The 26172-nt window shown below is 41.9% G+C and overlaps 1 protein-coding gene across 1 annotated transcript in view; it reads right to left on the bottom strand.

Annotated features, from left to right (window-relative positions):
* LOC122758912 (SRC kinase signaling inhibitor 1-like) overlaps positions 1-19335 on the bottom strand; it is a 100782-nt gene extending 81447 nt beyond the window's left edge. The window contains exon 1 of the mRNA XM_044013307.1: positions 18985-19335. The gene's annotated coding sequence lies outside the window, so the exon portion shown is untranslated. The remainder of the gene's footprint in view (positions 1-18984) is intronic.
* Positions 19336-26172: the final 6837 nt, after the last annotated feature.

The following is a 26172-nucleotide window of genomic DNA, read 5'->3' as shown; positions in this document are numbered from 1 at the left end:
CAACAAAATACAAATAAATAAATAAAATAACAACGCAGGCTGCGTCGGAATGAAGGAGTCTTTCTGATCCTTAAAGACGTTACAGCTCAGACTCTTTACTGACATCAAAGAAATTAGAAGGGAAAACGACACAAGCGACACAAATGAAAGCCTCATTTTGAAGCCGCTTTGCCTTCTTTACGTCCTGCGAACGCCTCCAGGGCGGCGTCTTTCCTAAAAGAGAAATGCCCCTGCAGCCTTGACAAACTGATATCAAGCCGGCATCAAGGTGAATAAGTGACGCCCCAGATTCAGCCATTTCAAAAAGCTTGAAATTGATTGTGAGTCAGTGGTGTGGCTCCCCTGAGGTTTGGTGGCACACACACACACACACACACACACACACACACACACACACACACACACTTCAAAAAAAAAAAAAAAACCTTCAGGAACTCCATCCTAAGCCTTAGAGGACACTGAACACATGTTACCACCAGAGAGCAGACACCGTCAGCTTTGACCGCACGCAACGTGCCAACTCTCTGGCAAAGACCAATTCATTTCAAAAGAATTAATAATCACGTTGCAACCACCATTTGCACTTCAACCAACTGCAGCAGTGTCCCCCAGAGCCCGTTCATAATGTGTGATTATTATTCATGTGGCCCTCGGGAGACGGGACTGAGAGACATGTGGGGGGTGGAGGGGGCGGAGGGGTGAGATTTCACGAGCGGCGGTAATGTAACGTTCAAGGACTCGCATCTGTGCGCCGCCGTGACTGCGCGTCGCGGCAGTACGACGTTGATCACGTTCGCCAACATGCGCGGCGGCATGAACTTGAGATGCGCCGACAAACATGTGACCGTTTTAAATGTAGAATGATTTCTCTTCTCATCTCCGCTGCTGTCAGCGAGCAGTTTTTGACGAGTCCCACAGCCACGTCTAGGTGAGCTGTCGATAGACTGCTGTGTGGGGAAAGTTCCCACTCATCAAAGGTCACTGTTCCTTCAAGAGTGTCGGCAAATCACCGTAATCTACACTCAAATCTACAATTTGACAAAAGGGTTGCAGTGAAATGTCACATTCAATAGCACGTCAACTTAAAGCTGCTGTCGCTGAAAACTTGTGAGAATATGGAGGCAAAAAGCTCTGTAATCTGACAGCTATCACTGATATGGAGTGTTCGTCTCTCTGTGTCATGCCACATCATAAAGGAGTTGTGTCATGTGCTCATGAGGTTAGGCTGTCGTGATATTGGAAGGTGGAAAGTGAACAAAAGTTAGTCAAAAGTTGACATCACAAACGGCATCTTTAATAAATTGTAGATTGTATTAAATCAAATTACACTGCAAGTGAGCCAGCTGCTCTGAAGGCTATGAATCTTTCATGTAGAGAATCAGTGGGAAGTTTATGGCGTGTGTCGCGGCAGCTTCAACAACGGAGAGCTACGACTGAATGTGTCTCTCCAAGTTCGAGCGGTTTCCTCCACGTGAAGGTTAGCTCAGGTGAGCTTGGCAACTTGACGCATACTTTCCTCGCTCTCTACCTGCAAAACGCAGATACTCAGTTTCGGCTTCTCTGCTTTCTCACACCCTCCCAGTCCCTCCACTACCACCTCCTCATCCTCCTCCTCCTCCGTCCCCTCTCTCCCCTCTGCTTTCATTTTTTTTTTTTTTTGGTTCTCTTGGGGCGATGCAAAGAAGCCGGATAATCTTGGTGCATGCAGACTAAGAGAGTCCTCTGCAGAGAGTGGCTGGATCGCTACAGCAGCAGCCCCAAAAAACCTCTGGGTGCATACTGTAGTGTGGCAGTGTGGAATGAATGAATGAATGAATGAATGAATGAATGGATGAATGAATGAATCGTACCTGGCTTATGGTCCTGTGCAGGTAGGTGTCACCCTCTGGCCCGAGACTCTACATGGCACTGATGTGTGTGTATGTGTGTGTGTGTGTGTGTGAGTGTGGTGTGCGAGGGAGGGAGGAGAAAGGAAGGAAGGAGTGAGTGCGGTTGAGGAGATGGGGAGAGTGTGAGTGCACAGTGCAGTATAGAAGATTGGAGGCAGGGTTCTCACAAGTCTGAGCTCTCTTCTCTCTCTCTCTCTCTCTCTCTCTCTCTGAGAGTATAATCCCTTCCACAGTCTACAGGGACGAGCTGCAAATGAACCAGCTCTATCTCTCCCCTGTCTCCCTCCACTTCCCTCTGTATCTTGGCTCTGCACATGAGCCCCGAGCAGAATTACCCTCCCCTTGCCTCCACCTTGCAGGAGATAAGCCAGAAATGCAGAGAGCCGGCTTGCCCTTAATGACTGCTACAACTCTATCAAGCCCCCCCCCTTCCACCCCCTCTCTCTTCCTTTTCTGCACTGAGGTCTTTACAGCAGCACCACGTCCGCGCTCATTTGTGTTCCAGCGACTCCTGTGAGTGATTAGACCGTCGCTCCCAGCTCCGCTACTTAGACGCGCATATTTGTTGTTTATGTGAGCGGCCAGGATGTAATAACACCTCAGTGTCGCCGCGTGCTAATTTCTTTGGTGGTTTCATTATTCAAGTTTTGTGTATCTCAATTCTGGCGACGCTTTCCATGATGCACTGGGCAAATGTTGCCTTGTGACTCAGACTACCCCGTGTCCCATCTGGAAATGTCTGGCAGTGTATTTAAAAAATGCGGCTGCGGCCAAATGTTCTCACGGAGAACTCGACTGCCCGTTTTATCTGATAAATGCGATATTTCTGACACTGATTCCATAATGTGGCGGCACCTGATTATGTATTCAGGCTGCTGCTTTTCACTTTCCTCATGTCCAAAAAGGTTCAACATTGTTCCACTTAACACCAGTGACTGGGGCTGCTTTACATACCAAATTAAGGGTAAGTGTAAAGGCCAATGGAGCAGCAACGATGATCCAATAAACCAGAAATTACAGAGAATTATCAGCAACAAACATTTGGTTGGAGAACATCCAGCAGCTCGTTTGTTTCTGCTCGGTTTGTGGCTGTTTCAACAAGATGTCAAACTTTGTATGAGAATAGACTGCAGGTGTTATATAGAATCACAGGAGTGACGCTTTTCTGTCACGTGGGTCTAGCTCCACCCGTACCATACTGGACCATTAACTCTGGTACCCCAAGGGAAGTGTGCTGAAAAATGGAACGGTTAAAGTCAGTTATTTTGGTACTATTCCTAATGGAAATGCAAAAAAAAATTGGTACCACACACGACCAAACCAAACCGTTCCACTTGGTGGAAACATGCCGCTACTTTGCTTTGATGGTAACCATACACCAGTTGGGTATTTACCTCTTTAGCTACACTTTATGACCCTATTTGGTAACTCCTGTTCACATACCTTAGGTCAAATGAAGCAAAACCTGCAACATAAACTCATATTTCAGCGTATAAAGTCCCTCCAGGATCCACAAATTCAGCTCCAACTTAACTAAGTACTGGTCTGCACAGCATGCCAACCTTTATCCCACTTCAACCAACTTTGGAACGATCTGAAGACTGACCACAAAATCAGTGTCGTTTTTTTTTCTGGAGAGAGACATTATGAAGGCACATATTATTTTTCGTTATCGATTACATCTGACAGCCGTTTTCCCCGATCGATCCCGCAGTTTGTCAAACGCCTGACAATTGAGGAAAAATGCCCGTCTCTGTTTAGTTGCTTTCAGACACACGCTGAAATCCAAGCGACATGGAGGAGATTATCTGGAGGGGCTGCATGTTAGAGCGGTAATGTCTGCAAATGTAGGTAATTACTCCAGAAACCTTCCATCCTCTATGTTCTAATGAGCCCACGTGAGAATACAACGGGATCATTTACAGTCAGGAAGCGAAATCTTCCTGCTGCTGTGAATGTGTCTGACCAAAAGCCATCTCCATCTCACGTTCTTCATGTGTGCACTGCAAAAATGTCCGGACCCTACTTTACACCAGCCCCAGGCATGACATGGAGAAAAATAAAACTCTGATTCGTGGCCACGAAATAGGTATAATGTCCATTCATCCATCTTCTACCGCTTTATCCTCCACATGAGGGTTGTGGAGTGGTGCTCTGCCAATCTCAGCTGACAGAGCAATAGGGGGTCACAGCCTGGACAGTTCCCAGTCCATCATAGGACCATATATAGAGACAAACAACCAGCCACTCTCACAATCACACCAGTCAATGTTTAGAGTGTTCAATTTACCTGATCCCCATATTGAGGGAGAAAACTGGAGAACCCGGAGAAAACCAACGCACTAAACCCCGGCTTTTGAGACCATCTTTGTAACTCATTCCCAACCTAAAATAAAACTCAATCACACGATCTCTGTCCATCCCGAAGCTTCAGCCCTCTTCACTTACTCTACTTGTGCAGCTCTCCAATGTTATTAATATTATTCATTTCGTGGGAACTAATTAATACTTTGTTACCACAAATTAGTATTTTGTGCACACACTTTACCTATTTTGTGGGAAATAATTAGTATTTCATGACCACGAATTAGTATTTTGTGACCACTTTTAACATATTTTATGGCAACATTTTAGTATTTTGTGGGACCTAATTAGTATTTCATGACCACGAATTAGTATTTTGTGACCACGTTTTACCTATTTCGTGGGAGCTAATTAGTAATTTGGGGCCCACGTCATGTCTGGGGCTCCGTATATACCAGATGAATATCCACAGATTCTTGTTTTGACCCATGTAGCATGATTGACTGGATGCCTTTTGTTGTCATAAAAAATGCTCTGCTGCACAGGAGAGGTTTATCGTGCTCCTCCTGTGGTTTAAGTTATAACAACAATACCGACAATAACCAGCTGAACAAAACAGCAACAACAGCAACAACCACACAACATTTTGGACTCTTCAGAAGTGTCTTGTTTTCATCTAAAACTACAATTTAGTTCTAACATTAAATCATTAGCTCCTGTTCATTTTCTGTGTTCATTTTTAGTCCTTGCACATCTCACCACACTACTTGTGCTATGGGTGTGGCTTTAATACGCCGTCTTCTCATGTCACTCACGTTCTCCGCGTTTTACTGCTGTGAGAGCAATCAGCAGCAGCATACAGATCCAATTGTTCGTGATGTTAAAACGGGTTTTATTTTCTCCAGCTGAACTACACATCAAAAAAAAATAAATAAATCACGGCCAGTGTCTCCTCTCCTGCTGCCGATTCCTAAATTTAAACCAAGCATGTTTCTATACGTGTCTCCACCCACGTACGGTGCTATAGGCCTCGCTGTGTGTTACCATGATTCTACAGCACGTCAAACCTTGCCTCCCTGTGATGGCTGGAGGGTAGAAACATGAGCCCGGCGGATTATGAGCGCATCAAATTGGGAGAATGTATTAGCGTCGCACAGATCACCATCACATTTACAGCCACTAGTCAATTATCACGACACATAGCTCAAACAGATAATGGCACGCAATGGTGCCTGGGCCCATTTTCTGCTTAGTGGACAAAGAAAAATGAGGAGGGATGGAGAGAGAAGAGAGCGGGGAAAGAAAGTAACCACTGCAGATGTTGTGATAGGGAGAAAATGCTACTTTCAGCACAGTTCAAATCAGATTGGGCAGATGGAGATAGACGAAGGGGAGAGGCGAAAAAGAAGAAGAGGAAAAAACAAGGGCTACAATATTATTGCAGGCTGCCTTTGGATTCAGGCTTGCGGGCCGGGTGGCAGAAATATGGAGGGAGAGGCACACTTGTCATCCCAATGAAATCATTCTCCAAGGCTGCCGAGGAAAAGGAGACGATTTTACAATCTGTGTGTACATGTGTGCGCGCGTGCAATTGTGTTGATGCATGTATACGCAGAGCCAGGTGAGCAAGATAGGGACGAGAAAAAAAAAACTGATTAAACTGCATTTCCCTGGTCTGCACACAGTGTCTGTGTTCAAAAAATCAAACATTCATCTCAGAGTGTGGATGTGTTCCACATATTTCTGATTTATGTTTCCACAGAGCCAGAGTTGCAACTCTCAATCTTTCCTTAATCTTCTAGTTCCCCACGGTGTCAGCACACAATGTCAGAAAACAGAGAAAATGTGAATTCATAATTATACTAATTATATTATAATCAAAAGCACAGGGTGATATGTAACTGATGTACAGAGAGAGAGAGAGATAATCAGGACTTCCTCATTTGTATTTGACCTAATAGATCAAACACTCAGGCGTTAGTTTTACAGCCGTTTAATCCAGTGATTATCATGTGACCTCACAGACCGGCACCGGAGGAACAACTCGGAAGCCACAACAACCTTGAAAATCAATTTGGAACGTCCAATAAATCCTGGAGAGAACAAGTGCTTACAGTCCCGCGCGCTATGAAAGCCGTCACCTGGAACAGGCAGCGCCTCCCGAGACTCACATACTCCCTCTGACATCACATATGCTGCGACGTTGCGCCGCTGTCACGCACTTTAAAAAATGATGGAAACGAGCGCGCAAGGACGTCGCTAATGTGGGGCGAGCTCACTGACTCCACAAAGTCACGCCGTGGACGGAATTTACAGATCTTTATTAAAAGATTTCATTCAATGACACTTTGTGGTCTGAATTAGGGCTGATAGCGATTATTTTGGACAGTTTTAGCCATTGCGATGTGGTTCGGGTACTCGAGTACCCGATGATTACTGTGTGATATTTGTTGACGAGGTTGACTCAACTAATAAGACTGGGAGATGTAACGTCTGTTTTGGGTCTGAATACATGTGAAAATAAGAATCCGTAAAAAGGCAATGGTCAGAATTCTCCCAAGAGACACTGCCTCTTCACTAACCTTACATGAAAGGCATTCGTCATGCGGCCCTCTAACAATAATGAAATAATTTCCAGCTCCTCGTCTCTCAGCCCGCTTTCTCCTCATTTCATGAGACCCCATTATTCCAGTGAGGAGAGGCTTTTCATTTCAGTGTCTGATCGCAGGTTTCACGAGGACCATTCTGTATAATCAGCAAATGAGCAGCTTGATGGAAATGTTGCTCACTGCAATTTAGCCGTCAGCATGACGTTTGCTATGTTTGCTTTCAAGAGGACACGTGTCGGAGCTGTCACGCCAGCCTGCGAGATAACAAAGAGCAGCAGGAGATTGGATCCGCCGTGTGGCACGTGCTCACGCATGTTTGGCCCAGAAAACACACACAGTCAGGAGGAGGATGTCTGAATTAAACGTCAAAGAAAAAAGGTTATTTAATGACATCAATGAGCCCAATGGTCGAGTCTCTTGTCTCACATGTAAAGTTTCGAGCCGATCGGTCAATGTATGATGAAGTTCCAGGGCACTTCCTGTTTTGTTGCGAATGGTCAAGATTTGTCAAAATTCTGATGGTTGATGTGGCCACGCCCTTTTGATTCTGCAAGACCTTTTGATATCGTTCCATCTTTTTTTTATGTTGGCGCGATTGACGTGCTCAGACGAGGTTGTTTATTTATGAGCCGTGCAAACGCCAAATTCAAAATGGCTGAATTCCTGTTGAGCTGAGGCCATGGTGCCAGTGGACTTGTTTGTCCGTCTTGGTCTGTGACATGTTTCCACCAAGTTTCGTGAAATTTGGTACATTTTAGTTTCAGCTTTGTCCTACCGGGCTTCACCTTTGGGGGCACTGTTGAGGCATTTTGCACCATTTTTTACATATACCCCTTATTTTATACAACATTTTTCACCAGTTCTGATTTGTGTGCCAATTTTCGTCCATTTCACCGATGTTTAGTGCGATTCATTTGGAGGAAAAGCAGTAAATTGAAGGAATCCCAGTAGGTCCTCACAACACTGTGTGAGTGCTCGGGCCCTGGCAAGTGTAATAAGTTAAATTTACGAGGTAAGACTACATGACCTGTTGGTCAGTTAAGATGGTCACTTGAGACATAAACAAACCTGACTACACAGTGGTACGTGACCAATCATCACATCCAACGCAATGACATTGACTTTTTTTCCCGGCTATTAACGATCAACAACAGCAGCAGCTGGAAATCTAAAGCAGGGGTCACCAACCTTCTTCTTCTAAGAGTTACAAAAAATGAAGTTACAAGAAATGGCAGAGAGCTACAAACTGAGGGAGCTTTTTTTGCCTGAAAATTTACAAAATGTTGGTGTAGCAGCACAAACGTGGACACCTCTGCGTTTGATTGGATACAGATGCAAGCAGGTTCACATCGATCCAAAGTATTTCCCTAAATCTCAGAGGGAAACGTCTCACCTTGATGCGGTGATGCGTAACTGAACTGCAGCGCGAGGTTGAGGCAGAGGGAGTATAAGTTACAGGAGCACCACAGTCTTCATCAGACCACACCAGCGCTAGTCAAACAAAGACAAAGAAACTGTTTTACGAGACGGCCAAACGTTAGAGCCAGAGCAATATTTGTGAGAGCTATTGGATTCTTCGTATCCTCGTGTGTCCAGTGAAAACACACAGCTATGGACAGAGTTCTCATGGATATCGACTGCTGTTTACAGTCGGCAGTAGCACTGAATGTGCATCGCACACCTGCATGTATGCCTGTGGAGTTTTAAGGTCCAGTGTATAACAATTAGGTGTGTTTATTGGCAGAAATCGACTAGACTGCGCACAAGTAAGTGTAGAATAGCTGTAGAATAAGCCTTTTTGTAATGTAATCTGCAGTCTTGTCATAAAATATCGCTCATCCTTACACAGTGGACCATTTGAATGAGATAGTCCATCATCAGAAGCCAAATACTAAATGATGTTTGAATAAATAACATGAGCACACTATTAAAACTGGGAACATGTATTTTTTTTTTCATTTTACAACACCTTTGAGGTTAAGTTGTGCTCAGTCTGCAGATATTATTATTCTCCTTGACATCTGCCAGGGCTCCGCACATTCTGGACTGCTCCCAAAACGTGTGAGGAAAAATGATCATATATTTCTTTCGGCTCCGGGCTGTTCTGTCATAAAAATGTATTGGTTCTGGGTCACAAATCTAAAGTCACTTTCATGTCTGAAAACGATTCGCGTACGAATCGAGTTGCAAACTTGATTCTCTCTCGATTCAATCAAATCTTGTAATATAGGCAAATAGGACTTGATATGAAGTGGAGTCTCTGCCGTTGTGGCACCGCCTCCAAAACACGGAACATAAAAAAAGGGTAATATGTGAAACAGTGTGTGACTCTAATGTGCCCTGTAGCACAATCCAATCTTACACGCTAATAAATCTGCAGACATGATGGATTTAGCGAGACCATGACAGTACAAACAATGACATAAAGCACGGATGAAACACAGACGCAGACTTCTTCCTCCCACAGTTTGGTCACAGACACGCTCTTTCTTTCTTTCTTTCTTTCTTTTTTTTTTTTACCTGTGACAGTAATGTCACCTGACCGGCTGTTCTTTACTGGAAATGTCACAGAATGTCACAGAAACAGCAAATCCTTATCCACGACGAAATGATACGACTGTTAGGGAAGAGGAGGTTAAAAGTCAGGAGATGAAAATCTGTGATTTAATCAGGGATTCAGGGAACGTTGTCAAATTAAGATGCTAAATGTATCTCCCACTGCACTAGAAATCCTGAAGAATATATCATCTATTGAACCTGTTAATGGTATGTTTGTTGTGATTAGCATAGCTACTAGAGATATTGGAGTTTTCGCCAATATCCGATATATCGGGAGTGCTGGGAACTGCAGACGTCATTTAGTCTCTTCTGTAGTGAAATTAACAAGATCTTTTTCATACATTATTTCGCAGCAGATGTGGATATAAAACATCTTTATTGTGCAAAATGAATAAGCATCAAAGTCGAGGAGGTAGCAGCTTTTTCAGCCAGAAAGTCAAAGTCACGTCCTTCAAAGAAAATAAAAGCCCTGCTCTGCTCTGCAGATCTACGAAAAGATAATACATTTAAAAACTAGTCAAATTTCAGCAAATGTGAATGAAACAAATGCATCACAAGGATCTTCAGTTAATTCTTCACTTGACTAAATGGGAATAAAATGGGTGAAACAGTTCTTTAAGTCATTAGTCTGCAGATCTGCGCGTTTTTACAGATATAAGAAAACACCCGGGGAATTCTCGTATTTTTCTACTTGGGCCCCATGTTTATAAATGTGGGTGTGTACATGAATAGTACTTACAAAAAAGTTTCATAATCTGAGATTGAGAAAGCCAGATTGTCCCTACCAATATTAGAGGGAGGGCAACGAGTACCTGTGAGAGGTGAGAGGAGAGCGAGAGTGAGTGAACAGATTTTACGAGCGTCAGTGAATGCATCACAGCCGAGCAGAAACATCGTCGCGAGTCACGGAGGAGACGAGAGAGACGTGCTGTTCTGACGACGCAGCGTCCTCACCAGTCGTAACCAAACCTACGTCCTTGGTAATGTTACCAGACTCTTACAATAACCATCCGAGACATTTATTGGCAAAAACAAACACTTTTTAGGGAGATATGTCGGTAAGATTACACCGCAGCCAATGGCGCCTGGAAAAACTTCAGTTTGAAGCCGTTACACTTCACCTTAACCTTCTACTTCAACAAGAATTGAGGGGTAGGACTAAGTTGTAGGGCAGTCTGCTGGTATCATGAAATATGAACACTTGCAGGAGCCACAGAAAACTGCAGAAAATTGCCGTGACATTGCTATGAGTGTTCCAAGAAAACGTTGTCGCATGGATGATATCTTGAGTAGTGATTCATCTTCTGACTTTAAACAGTTTTATGTTGTTTTTTATGACAAATCAACAAATCAAAAGGTATTTTTTAATAGTTCTGACACTTCTATAGATCCACATTCGAAAATGAGCTCTTTTATACACTTTAAATCTATATGCAATGACTTGAGCAGCCTTTTGTCTGTGCACACCATGTAGGATTAGCACTTTCACCTTTGTCATGGTAACAGGCTAAATCTGTGTGTGGCTGTGGATCACAGGGTAAAACAGGTCCATCACTAATGATACGTCTTTGGTTCGATGCCTGTTCCCTCCAGCCTCTAACACACTGAACCTCAAATTGCTCGTCTTTCTTACTCACCCACCCTTTAATCCACCTCACCACTGCAGGAATCCACAGTATACTGGCCAGTGTTAATGGCTCTGTTTGTGTCTCTGTGTTGACCATTGTAAACTGTAAAAACTGCAACAAACAGTAATAAAAGCTGGGGGGGAGAGAACAGTAAAAGGTTAGTCGTCTGGTATTTAGCCTTTCACTGGCACAGACAGAGGAGTTAGAATGAGACACGGAGCACCCACATTATCTGACCCGAGGTCGTTAACAACACTTTATGTTCAGAAACTGTCAATGGGAGAAAAATAAATGTTGCCAGGCTGCAGACTGAGAGGAAAAGAAAACAAAAAAGATGTACTGTTTTGTAATTAAATTAAGTTATTACAGAAAAGTAGCCTGTGTCGCCTCTCTGCTTTATTCCTCTCCATTTTTCTTCTGCTTTGTGTACAGCTTCTGGAGGCTGGAATACTAAAATACTAATGACACCATCATAAACGACTGCTTCACTGTTTTTTTATGTTTGCCTTTCCTGCGTTTTAAAAAAAATTTTATAGTCCAATTTGTTTTTGTGAGTAAATTCACGCATCATTTGACCTCACACTGGGAGGATAAAGAAACCTAATTACAGAGATCTGTCCGACAGTATAAGTGTCATTACGTCACCAATGTGGCTTTGTTCAATAACCATTTCTAACACGCAGACTGCAGGGAGACGGATTATTATTGCTGATATGTCTTCATTTATATGATAAAATAGAAGAAACTACATTTGGACGGCCCGTCTGAAATCATGTTTTCACACTTCCTGTGGTCTATATTTAACACGTGATTCGTGCACTGCTGCACTTTAAAACAATATCCTCTGCTACGCTGTACAAGATCCACTTCATTTCAAATATGTCTTTCCCTGACATCATCTTTCTACTTTTCATTGGATCCTTCTCTCTTCCTTTCTTTTTTTCCTCTCTTCACGTTTCTAATTTTGCACATCTCCATCATTTTTGTACATTCTGTAAGTTGTTGTATTTAAGATCTGCTCTGAAGCCGAGAATGATGATGTTTTCTTCTTTTTTTAAAAATAAACATACACACACACATTCTACCTTAACGTGCTCATAAACCTAAACAATGAATTTCCCGGATCCTTCAAAATAAAAGTGGACGGTTGTAGCCATAGAAATTCCTATTTCTTTATTTGCATTAACCCTTAGAACACAAAGCATTACTATGTTAAAACGTAAGAATGTCCAATATAGAGCGTCTTATATCCTTTTTTTTTTCAGCATGACCTATAGGCAATCTGAAAAAATATATAAACACACCTGAGCAAAAAGTACTCAAATGTTTTAAAATTGGAATGAATTTGTGAACTTTGGAAATACATGACAGTTCAAAATTCACTTGATTCATTTTTATGAACAAAAATAAAAGACTTCTGCACAATTATCGCTACTCCCGGTTTTATAAAAAAAGATATGGGATATATAAAAAATGAAACTTATAACTTTGACTCAACAGCACACAAAAAAACGCATTTTGTAAAGCCTGAATATGTGACCTATAAACACCCCCCCCCCCAGGATGTCCATATAAGGAGTTGTGTATTATTCCCACTGCAATTTACCAAGGATGCACCAGTAGGCGTTAAGGGTCAAACATGTACTTCAGTTCCTTCCAAATGTCCAGATTACAGCTCACTCGCATACAGCATATACCTGGTATAGTAACAAAAAGAAACCACCTACAGTATAACCTTCATATAATAGCATAACCTTGACTTTTACGCTTCATAAGAGCAGACATTACTCCACTCATTTAAAGGCCAGATGTTAGCGCAGTGAATGAGCTAAAAAGGTTACTCTTCCCACGTCCGAAACAACAACACAACTTCAAAATCGGACACAGCTGGCAAAGACGGAGGTGCATCTCTATAATGAAAGTGAATACACTCACTAAATATGACTTACTACTCAAACAACTTTCTCACCTGTTTCACAGGCTTCGATGAATAAATCAGGTGACTTGTGCAGACGGTGCCAAAGTGATCCAGGGTCAGCCGAACCAGAGCAGGAGGAGCCAAGTGAGTTAAAAACTCTCCGCAGCGCTGACTCATCCATCTTTTACTGCTGTATCTCAAAGTGGAAAAGCCAGAGTTGATTAATTATGCATGTTTTGCTGGATAAAAAAAAATAAATCTGTGCGCCCTCCATGACAATACAGTTTGTTTTACAAACGGAGAAACGCGCTTTAATGTGATCCCCGTCCCATCTGAGCAGCATTTGAAAACACACTGCAGGGGGATGGAGGCTGAGCAGAGCTACACCTCTGAATCTCTGCCAGCTCCACACATGCTGCTCTCAGCTGCACCTCAGCCACAGTCACAGGAGCCACAACAGCCTCTTCAAACAGCGGCAGCATCTATACTTCATGAGACTTGGCACTGTGAGCCAGCTCCGCGCGGCCAACTCAGTCCACCGAGACACGCCGACAAAACATTACAGCCAGAGAAGTGAGAAGCACGTAACTACTGAAAGATTATAGAGAAACAAGGCCGAGATGGTATTAATGATGTCAAGAAAAAGTAAAAGTGTGTTAAATGTTTGAATGTTTGTTTAGTGTCCCTTTTTTTTTTTTACTTCACATGAAATATAGCTGACAAGACTAGACTACACTAGGCTAGGCTAGGCTAGGCTACATTACACTACACTATACTATAGTCAGTCTTGTATAAAGTACCTTAAAGGCTTAAGGCATACTTGAGTAAAAGTATCTTACCAGAAAATGACTTTGGTAGAAGTTGAAGTCTGTACTTAAGTATCAAAAGTAATTTTCTTATATAAAATGTATTTAAGTTTTAGAAGTACAAGTATTAGGAGTTAGGATTGAGCCATGGTGGATCAGTGGTAGGGCGAGTTGTCTTCCAACTGGTAGGCAAAGGGTTCAATTCCTGGCTCTGCTAGTCTATGTGTGTCCTTGAGCAAAGACACTTAACCCCATGTTGCAGCATGTGCATGGCTATGAAAAGATCATTAAGGAAAAGCTTTATATAAATACACACCATTACCAGCTCTTCTTCTTCTGATTTTATTTGGTAGTAACGAGTAACAAAGATAGTTAGAGGAAATGTGGTGGAGTAAAAGTTGCTAGAAATATAAATAAAGTACAGTAGAGATACATGATCTTTGTACAGTAAAGAAGTATTTGTACGTCAACTACAACACCGACTATAGTATAGCATGGTGATGGTGCTATTTTCTGTAAATTGAGTAGATCCTTAAGAGTCGGTTCACAGATATAATGACGGTTTGGCAACAAAAATGTACCTGCCAAATAATTTGATGAATTTTTATGTCTTTTTCTCTTGTTCCAACATTTAAATATGATGATTTGCTCATTTTGACACATCGTTGAGTGTTGGGATAATGTAGGTATTATTTTTTGTGTTAAAAGTAATATAACATGTTACAAATGACATATCATTTTTGTAATATTATAACTTGACGTGTCACTCTACATTCACGTCGCGTCACATCGTCCTGACTGAGCGGAAATGGTAGAAGAAATACAGCAGGGAAGTCGCCTGCACTGTCCTTGTCTTGGTCATGTGCCGCTGCAGGTATGAGTCAGTATTTTCTCGCGTGGGATGAACTCAACACATGTATCTCTTCAGTAAAAACAACATGTTAAAAAAGGGGCTTTGTGTCAGAGTTCAGGTGTAATCTAACGTCAGTTAACTTAAGGTAAGTGAGCTAAACTGAACACAAACATAAGAGTTTTAATCACTCTTCATTACTGAAATTCTCTTTGAGAGCTCTAGATTCTCAGATAACGGGAAGAAAAAGCTTCTGTATGTTATTTAATTATGGATAATGACACTGAACAAAGACAAGTAATAAAGCAGACAGCAGAACACAAACGTATGACACAGTGACGTTAATGATTTCCCAAAGTCGCACACAGGTTTGTGCCGCTATTCCTCTGAGGACACCGCATTTGAACAGACTCCCCCTTATCTTATAATTCAAATCTCAGCCCTTTGACTTTAACAGATTTTGGTCTCTATGAGCACGACTGGTCCTGACAAGGTCAGAAAAGGTTCTAGAGATAACAAATACAAGTCCACACACACACACACACACACACAAATCAAATTTGATTAGCCGAAAGCGATACACAAGTGCTGTTGCCATGGAAGACTCCAGTGTTCTTCAGCAGACTGCAGCCCTGTGCATGCATGCAGGCACCGCTTCATAACGTGATTAAATCCCTGAGAAAAAAACCCAAAAAACTTCTTTGTTTTCAAGAGTGAAAATGACAACATCTGCTTACGGTTGCAGACTTAGATGTAATTCTGGACGTCAGTGACAAAAAACAACGTTCTGCTGATTGACAGCTGTTGCGGCTCGAGACAAAGCGCAGGCCTTTAAAGTGTCAGGCAGGTTGACTACATGTGTCTTGATTCGAGATAAGTGCAAGAGATTTAATGTTTTAATAAAACCAAGTCATTCATCACTCTCTGAAGACGTCGCTGCCAGTTCCTCGAAGCCTGCGGCGTTACAAAAAAAAAAGAAAAAAAGGCTGACTTTGAGTGCCTGAAACCAATTTCCGAGGAAATGTCGTATTGACTCATAAAGGAAGTTCAAGGAGGCGACGTCGCGGGTGAAACCGTGATAGCATCTGTAAATGTGAGGGGGGGAACAGGGGGCGCTTGCGACTCAATGCAACATTCAGCTTAACATCACCTGGTGGCTTTGTGGCAAACGCATCAATCTCTCTCTGATGTCGGGAACTTGGCATGCTCTTCAGCTTCCTTCTCGCTGCCCTTCATCTCTTTCGCTCTCCCATCTCCTTTTTACATGTCGAGAAGTTTGATCAGGCTGACATGGGAAATCTGCTGTTTGGCTGTTGCTCCTCTGCTCCCTGACAGATCCTCGGCTCCGTCTCTTTTGCTCCCCGCTCTCTTGTGATTCCAACAAGATTGATCTGCTACCCACCACCATCATCCATCCACCCAGCCAGCCAGGCAGCCAGCCCTGCTCAAATCCTCCTGGGGCGCTGACATGTCACCGGGGTGACACGACTCACACAGTCACGCAGCACAAAGAGGAAAGTTTGAGGCGTTCAAGGACGACTGCGCTCCCTGTTACAAAATCTGTGTTCAGGTTTAATCTTCTCACTGATTTCATAAAGAGACCGTGTGACAGGCCTCATATTGAACTATATGCTCCATTTTGAAGGTACTCAAGCCTCCCTTGATGCAGATTTGTGCAGAGTTGAGTGTGTGGAAGGATGAAATGAGGAGGATAGCATGTAAATCAATAGACAGTGATGACCTCTATTTTGTACTCAGCCCAGCCTACAGGCGGTGCAGCCTCTGGTGTGTTGTCATTACCAAACAGCAGTAGCTGTTTTATTCAAGATAAACTCCAGATGATCCTCTAACAACATCACTGGCGTCCCAGGATCCCCAGACTCATCTAACCCAGAATCTGAGTTAAAAAGGAAAAATCTATGTTTATGTATCTAAACAAGGACAGTGGAAAGACAAATGTAAATGTGTTTGATTTTTCCCTCATCAAATGTTGGACTTTTCAATATAAAACTCTTTTAATCTCTGATTTGGATTATTCCAGGGAACAAAAACAAGTTGCAAATTAGACACACGCCTACAACATCTCATTCCTTATCAGAGCTATAGACTTTTTTAAATCAATTTTGATCATGTGAAGATTAACTTCAGACCTTTTTAAACATAAATGTTATTTTAAATGGCAATGTAACCAAATCTAAATCTAGAGTCAAATAACCTAGGACTCTGGTTTCAAAGGACGACTTTGACCAACATTCTGTCCGGACTTTGGACACGCCTGGTCTAACACCTTTAACACTGAGTCTGTGCTGCATGATTTCTGTTGTAATGTTGTGTGTCGAGCCACGCTAAAGACAATTTTCTGTTACGACAGACAATGACGTTTTCTGATTCTGCAGATTGTAACACATGGACGTTTCCTTTCTAAAGTCCATCAGGCAGCGACATGGCCTTTGCATAATACCAGAAAGACTGTCGTTCCTCTTTGCTTCCATTTAAAAATGCTGTAAAAACATGCAGCCACTCTAAAGCGAGACCCTTGCCTAGAGTACACATCAAATGTCACCAAACACATATTATTTTAACCCTGTCCAGGTTGTGACCCCGTCTTTTCACCCTATGTCAGCTGAGCTTGGCACAGAATTCCCCTGCAACACTCATGTGAAGGACTTCCGCTGAAAGACCATCCAATCACTGGGGTTACGGTTGAATAACTGCCAGATACTGATAGTGAAAGTGATCTCGGGGGGGGAAAAGGGGCAGAATCACTCACTCAGTGAACATTTGTTTGGGACAATTCTACAGCTTCATGAAATCAAAATAAATCCAGGCAGGGCGCATGAATGCAAACATACTTATGAAGTTCAATTTCTGCCAATAACCCCTCGTAAATGTTACACACTGGTCCTTTAAAGTTTCTGCTCCCATCTGTCAGCACTGTCTGATGCAACACAGTGATGCATCTCATTCAAGGTCACTTTAGTCCGTTTTAAAATAAACCAACGCCACAACTCGAGTCATACATCAAACATTTGAAATGTGCCGTGAATTTGCTATATATATATATATATATATATATATATATATATATATATATATATATATATATATATATATATATTATTTCACAATAAGCAGCAATAAACAGCAGCGTGCCGAACCCAGAGACAAGGTTATATTATGTATAAAAAAACATGTACGCCTGCAGAGTGAAGAATACAGATGGCACTTAGGATAATTGGCTTTTGATTTTTTTTCCATGTGTTGCCAACTGCTCTCCATGGAGCCTACAGGTTCCTTTTTCCTGTAAAGAGCTGAATCAGGGACTTATCTATATATAAAACACCTGCTGGAGCTCACAGGACTTTTGTGACTTCACAGCAGCGATATCTACCTGTGAGAGGAACAGATGCTGTAACCTCTGCGACTTGAATTTCAATGCACACGAGCGGCAGAACCTGCAGATGTAAAATAACAGCGACAACAACAACAACAATAATAATAATAATAATAATAATAATGCCTAAGCTTAATGTTTTCATCTCACTTCAGTATTTGTAAAATAAACCTGCCCATGAGGTAAAACACGAGGTAAATTAGTTTACTATGGAAATCAGTTGGAATGTGCATTATTTAAACGATTGCATGAACATCCAGCAGATTCTCTATCTGTCGCTATAATCATAACGGTTTGATACCGATATCACAATATTTACCGATATTTTTAAACGACCAATATTTGCACTGGTGGAGTCGTAACCAGCCATTTTACAGCCATCTTTTACTGACATCCAGTCCAGGGATTTTGACCAATATCTGACCGATTCCGATGACCGAGTATCCACTGGTCCCCACTCTACAGTCCCTGCAACACTGTCTCCATGTCCCGTTGTTCCACAGTAAACCGGCCCTCTGTGAATCCATCAACAGCTCCTTTTCAGTCTGCCCCAGATGCTAAACCTCAGAGAGGCGGAACAACATCATCATCATCATCATCATCATCCTCCACAGTCTCCAACATCCGCACAGGCGGTAAAACAGCAGCAGACACTCAGTCCAGCCAGCGTCTGCACACAGATGCACATCACAGCCACTTCTTAATGTACTTCACAACAGAGGATGGAGATACGACTATGGAGAAGGCTTTAACTCAAACTGGAGCTTTGTGTGTGTGTGTGTGTGTAAAGAAAATGAACTTAAAGTCAGTGTCCCAGCTTTGTTTTATAATATACTCACAAGCTGCATGAGAACTATGCACACCAATAAGATGCACAGGCGCACTTTAACTACATAAAGTGATATTGATTTGATCTTCATGCAGGTGAGGAGAGGGAGGGGTGGGGAGAGACAGGAGGAGGAGGAGAGGAGGGAGCGGAGGTAAACACCTCCAGCGCGTCACAGAAAGGCACTCAAGTTAGAAATACCTGCAACTACAGAATGGACGGAGAGAGAGGGGACATGCCTGGAAAGGAGGAATTGCCCATGCTCCGCCTGGCTGCTCCAGTGTCCTCTTCACTTTTCTCTCGTTTTCTTCTTTATCCCCTTCAAAACCTCGTCTTTCTTTCTTCCACACTCACTCACTCACTGCGTGTGTCCTTGCTTTTCTCGCATTACTTTTTCTTTTTTTTTTTATCCCTTCCTTCTCTGCGGCTCCATGCCTCGGCTTGCTTGCTTGCTTGCGGCGGGGCAGCTGTGTCAGCAGCCTGTGCGTAAAAGCCGCTTGTCCGGCTAGAAGAGGACGGACTGAGGGATGCTGCTGAGTGTGTGCGGATGGATCAGAGCGCACACCGGAGTGCGGAGGCGCTCCTCCTAACCATGTCTTAGCATGGCCAATGAATAAACTCATGTTTTATGGATGCGGGGCCCTCCCCGGGCCGCCTCTTTCTTAAAGGGCCTGCACCACATTGCCACCGCCTTTCATCTCAGTGCAGTCATTACACGCAGTGGATCATACACTCACATAGTGTGTGTGTGTGTGTGTGTGTGTTGTATTTCAGCAGCACTTTTCTGTGTGAAGCTTCACATTCTCCTTGTGCAGCTGAGGGAGGAATAAAAAAGGAAATCCAGAAAACAGGTTATATTAAAATGAGGGCTGAGACGATATGATACTCTGTCTGCTACTGGTCAAAAATCACTGGATAAAGACATGTAAAATCCGATATAATAAAGAAACAACTATATGTAAATGTAAAATGCAAATTAAAAAAAGTCACTGATAGCATTTTAGCCGAATATTTGTTACACAGTTGGAGAATTATGTCTTCTAAATGACTCGGCACAAATGTGTTGTTAACAGCTTCATTGTTAAAAATGACTGATATCGGTATCCACAGATACTCTAGTCTTGTATAAAGTACCTAAATTACTTGATACTAGAGTAAAAGTACACATATCTTACCAGAAAATGACTTTGGTATAAGTTGAAGTCACTTGTTTATGATATTACTTCAGTAAAAGTCTTTAAGTATATGACATTTACTATACTGAAGTATCAAAAGTCACTTTCTGATATGAAATGTACTTAAGTTTGAGAAGTAAAAGTATTTAAAAAAGAGTTGTCTTTCAACTGGAAGGTTGTGGGTTCAATACCTGCCTCTGCTAGTCTGTGTGTCCTTGAGCAAGACACTTAACCCCATCACTACTGTAATAGAATGCAAGTGTGTTCTTGTATTTGTGGACATTTTGGCTGGTCCTCACTTCTTTAAAGGGCTTTTAAGGGGTTAAGACCTGGTTTAAGGGTTAGGGTTAGGGACTTAGCTGTGGTGATTAAGGTTAGGGTAAGGGGATAGGGCAGGGGGTGTCAAACTCATTTAAGTTCAGGGGTCACATACAACAGAATTTGTTCTCAAGTGGGCCAGACCAGTAAAATAGTAGCATAATAATCTATAAACAACAAGATCTCCACATTTTTGCCCTTTGTTTTACACTTAATGAAGTATCTTTTTACTCATTTCACCAATTATGCAAATGTTTACCATTCATCATACATGTGCACTATAACTTACAGATCACAGTGGATCTACAGAGGCACAAAACATTTTAGTCATTTGACAAATATATTTTTTCACATTATGAGCAATCATAATGTAATCATAATGTGAATTATTAACAAATTCATACTGCGGGTCGGATTGGACCCTTGGATGGGCCGGTTCTGGCCGGCGGGCTGCATGTTTGACACCCCTGGGCTAGAGAGAGAGCATGGATGTGTCTATAATAATGGATCTCGTCAAAGTAAATTGTGCACTTGCACCTGCCGTAATTCAATCCTCAGTTTAAGGCCTTGAATTAATGAGACACCGTGTGTGTGTGTGTGTGTGTGTGTGTGCTGTCACAGCGACTGTATATCATGCACGCCACAGACATCTTCTAATAGGATTTCCAGGGAGGAGAGAGAGTGAGGACACGTTTGGCCGCAGCAGAAACAGGATTGAAGAGAGTTAAAAGAAAAAAAAACAACAAGAAATTGAGTTTCTCTGTAAAAGAAAACAGTTTGAAACTATAAATATCCTTGTGAAATAATAAATAACAAGAGCAAAATGAACGAGCTCTGTGACAAAGAAGGCGCGGACGGGCAGCTGCAACACAGTCAACAGAGCTTCGCTTGTTTCTTTGAGTGACCTGGATTCACTCGCTGGTAAATAAAACAACGCGATAAATTAAGGATGGGACGAGCGAGGCCTCTCCGCCCTTGAGCTACACACGCCCTCACTTTGCTCCACATACACATCTTATGCCACAGGTGTGTAATGATGTATGCTCGGGAATCTCATTGAGAATCTGAGATGTTTAATCTCTGGAGGAAGGATTTGCAGGAAACAGCATCCAACCAATTTCCTGTTTAGCGGGATATGGAAAAAAGGGGAGATAATTACATTTTACAATTGATGCAAATGTGTAGAAAGCATATAACTTTTGTTCCAATAACACAATAGTCACATTTCTTAAGCAACTTTGACGCTATAACACCGAGCGCATCGCAGACGACACGTTAGCGCAAGCACATGACCGAAATTACACGAGAAGCTGAGAAGTTGGAAGTCAAAGCCACCGCGTGGTTATTACGGTAAATTTCACTCTTCACGCTGTTGCAGGAAGCCGGAGGTTTTTTTGCTCATTTATACTGTTCAAATTTCAAATTTAACACACAAAATCAGTGTTGTTGTTTTATTTAAATAAAACTTTTTGTCTTTCTTCATCTCAAATTGTTAATACACTATTTTAACAAGCAGTAAAATTTAAATAACTGCCAGATATTGAAAGTTATTCTGGGAAAAATGGACAAAAGCACAGACGGACATTTTGAGGCTAAGGGGTTAAAACACGAGCATCCAGTCTGGTTTTTAAAGGACAAGAAAGTGGGGGAAAAAACAATATGAGCTTAAAATTATAACACAATATTGTGTCATGATATCAGTAAAGATATTCATGATCATGTTCCGCAGAATTTCAAATGGAACGACACATATTTCAACAACAATGACGTATAAATGATGCTAAATAAATCTACGAATGGCAAAAACAGAGAACTAAATTGAAGACTAAGTAAGTTTGACACCTCTGGGTTAAAGGGTTTCGTCATATGTTTGGAACAAGTGAGTTTCCTTTAAGTACAGACTAGTCCTTCTCCCTCAATGAAAAGTGCTGAAAACTATTACCGCCTCGGCCGTGGTGAGGTAATTAAAACATCAAGTCACGGCTCAGCAAAAAGACAGATCACTCTCTGAAGACAGACGGAGGTGAAACGTAATTACAGAGACGTTGGACAGACAGGTGAGCGGGAACAAAACAAAGTTTGCACTGGTTTTAATTCTGTAAACACAGGAGGATAATATCTTTAATAGGAGTGGACGGACAGCAATAAAGGAGAGAAAGGACAGAACGACGTCCCCATAAGACGAGGAGGATAAGAGGCTGTGACAGGTGGACGGATGAAAGGCCGAGTGAGACGATGAGGACTAAATACAGCGAGAAGAGCAGAAAGACGGGGACGACGGGCGTAATTACACATTCATAGATTCCTGGTTGACCGGTGACAGCGAGAGCAGCTGCTTTCTCGCTGCGTCTGGCCAGAGGAGCTGAATAATGAATCAGGAGGCAGCTCCAGTTGCAGACGCGTACAGTAGCGGCGCATACATCACAGGGATCGCCAGCAATTACCCACAAACAGAGAGACTTCAAGAAGACGCTCGCCTTGGACATCGCCATATGTCACGACGAGGGAGGAGGGACACATGGTCCAGCACAGGCCGTCTGAGGGACACGGGGCCAAAATAAAGACGGAGGACTAATGTTTATGAAGGTGTCAAAATGACATAAACTAGTTTGGTGTCTTAATTACAGTTGTCCACTTTATAATTATTATTATTATTGTTCACTTCATTTCGAAAAGAGGTTTAAATGACGGCGTACGCGTCATTCCACGTCAAAACGAGCACTTTTACTTTGAAATTCTGTAAAGATATCATCATGAATGATCTTTATTGTGATATCATGATGGCTCATAGTGCCCCCACACGACTGAACAGACTATATTCTCATCAGGTCGTTTGAGTGTGACACTCCTCCGTGTGTAAACAGAGCTCAGAGGAGGTGCAGAGGTCAGGTTCTCTCTCTCTCTCTCTTGGGTCGCTTGATTGACATGACGTTGAAAAGGTTATTATGGAATTATTGACTAAAATCACAAAGAAAAATGCTGCCTACTCGACCTTTAACGCAGTTTGTTGTTGTTTTACACGGCGGCCGCATTAAATGCCAGCATACGCAGAGTTATCTGAGTGTTGTGAAATGCCAGCGTTGTCCTGTAGGGACGTGTTTTCAGGGACCGCGGTGACAGGAGTCAAAACAAAGGCTGAGCATAGTTTGTGTGTAAGAATCTGACAACTTCAACGTCAGTATGTCCCATTTAAGAGGGTCAATTTGTAGAAATGAAATGATCTACCCCTTTGTGTGAGTGTGTAAAGACTTTAAATGAAAAAGAATTGAGAAAAGACACTTTACTATATATGTGCTTGTGGTAAGAGTTTCTCTTTACTGAAGACAAACCGTCCAGAGCGAGTGTTTTAAAACCCAGACAAAGAACAACATCCTTTCTGGTTTGTAAAGGCCACCGTTAAAATCTTCAGTCTCGCCATTAGGTGTCACTAATTCTAACACATTAGGCTTTTAAAGGGAAGACACTTGTGTTGCATTATAAGCTCTACGTGAATTATCTCGGTATCACACATGGGAGATTCCACCAGAAGTGTGAGCATCAGTGTAGATGCCACTGTGACAGAGTAAACGCAGAGGGAACCCAGCATAAGTGAAGGATTTTTGCATTTTAGTGTAAGTAAATATCATCTTTAAAAATATGCAGTGGGAGCTTTATAAGGAAGGAAGGAAGTGGTGTAACAACAAGCCTGATGATGCGGAGGTGTCCAGACGTTCTCTACTTTGACACAGTTTGGCACCATCTGTGCCATTTGAGATTTCTTAGGTACCAAATTATTAAACCTATATAATTTTATTTACATTTAAAAAAACAAAAAACAAACTTGGTTTCAATTAAATAATGAATTGTAACAAAATAACATCATTAGCCTTACCTTGTAAATAAAGCATTTATGTGAAATATAGAGATTCCATGTTTTTTCTGTGTCTAGATTTAGTTAAAGATGTACCTGACCATTAGTAGGGGGCTATATATGTAAGATATGCCAGATATGCCAGAGCAGGGGTGTCCAAACGTTTTTTAACCAGAGGGCCAGATTTGATTATGTGAAGATTTCCGGGGGCCTTTTTCTTTTTAACAGTAACATGTACATACAAATGTAAAGAAGAGTTTTAGAGCCACATGTGGAAAAAAAATCGAAAGAAAGAAAGAAATATATAAAACAGCATGAATTCTGACCTTTTTTTCTCAGAATTGTGGCCCTAAAGAATTCTGAGGAAAAAGGCAGGACATACATTATCATAATTCTCATTTTTAAACGGAAATGTAACCAAATTGAAGCCAACCAAGAGTGGAAAAGAGAAGGAGAAGAAACAAAAAATCACCTTTCTTTCACATCTGGAGTCAAATAACATAATATGAGGTGAGTGCATATACAATAGCTGTCTGTCTTTTTGTCACTTGCAGGCTGTAAATCAAAATTGAATTAGTTTCTAAACCTCTGTTAAATGTGAAACTTTAACAGATTTCCAATATCTCTGATGACGCATCAGTAAGTTACATAAAAGGTTACTTTTTGAAGGGCTGTTGAGGTTCACACATCCCTCCCGCATCCCTCCGCTCGTCCACTCCGGTGAATTCAATCACGCGTCCCTTCGAAGCCTCCCTGACCCCCCGGTGTCTCCTCAGTCTTTTTCACCCCCCCTGACCCCTTAATTTACCTGCCCATCTAGGCCAACACGAAAAAAAAGAAACTGTTGCCATGGCAACCCCTCCACGGAGAGCCGCAGTGTGGAGGGAAAGATTACCCGAGCACACTCACATGCACTAACGTAGCGAGTAGGTAAGTGGCGAGATCAGCCGAGTGCAGAGCTCCCAGCCGCGCAGCCCGAAAAATCTGTGATCTGTGCTCATTGCCAAGACTCCACAGTCGCCCCCAGGCAGCCTTTCATGTTGCTGCACCAGAGGGTTTTGTCAGGACACAGGCCAGACTTTTTTTTTCTGTTCGCTTTTGTTAGAGAGTGGAGCAGTTTGGAGCTGATAAAGGTTTTATGAAAATTTAATTTAAACCAGAAGCCTTTCTTCTTTCCCCAGCTACTGAGAGAATGGCAATAGTGCTTAGAAACCATTATGGAGGTATTTGTAAGTGACCTGTCCATTTTCATAGTATTTCTACTGCCATTACCTCCTGAAGTGTTCACTCCAAATGCTGTTGAAACAAATGTGGTGAGATTTAAAGTAAAAGCAGAGTCTCACCTGCCTCACCAGGTAAATGTGACAGGCATTAGCTGATTTCCTCTCTGCTACAAGAAGTCAACATATTCAAAAACAAGCAAAGGTTATAAATTATCATGAGATAAAATGAATATACTCAAGTAAGGTAAAGTACTTCTCAGTCACAGGTTCTTCGTATAGTATTTCTTTTCATTATTTAATGATCTCACCGATCAAACTTTTTCAAGACTTTCTAGACATTTTATGTCAGTTGCACCTGAATCAAAATGAATGTCCTCAATATACTATTTTTAGACTTAATGCCCCACTAAGAATGATTCAGTATTATATGTATTACAAGAGGACAACTGCTGCAGAACACACACTGGATTGTATAAAGTACATTACATTGCTAATACGTCTGACGTTTAACGCAATACTATTTCTGAAATTCTCGTGTTTTTACGTTTTAGTAAAAACTACAGAAAACACTTTGAAATTTAGAAAACTTTAATTTGAAACTATTTATTCAACATATAGAAATAAAACAACACATTAACAAGACATAAAATAAACCGTTTGATAAAACAAAGACAAAAACAAAAGTGGTTTAAGCGTAAACTGGCTGTTGGAACCGAGTGAACAATGGCAATAACGTAAAGTGTTTGTGGTTCATGTGCCGACAAAGTTTTTGGCAACCGACCTTCATGAGAGTACACGGATAAACTAACCGCAAGGTGAAAAA

The sequence above is a fragment of the Solea senegalensis genome, linkage group LG18 (genome assembly GCF_019176455.1).
Source record: "Solea senegalensis isolate Sse05_10M linkage group LG18, IFAPA_SoseM_1, whole genome shotgun sequence".
Classification (NCBI taxonomy): Eukaryota; Metazoa; Chordata; class Actinopteri; order Pleuronectiformes; family Soleidae; genus Solea; species Solea senegalensis.
This window is presented reverse-complemented; position numbering and strand designations above follow the sequence as displayed.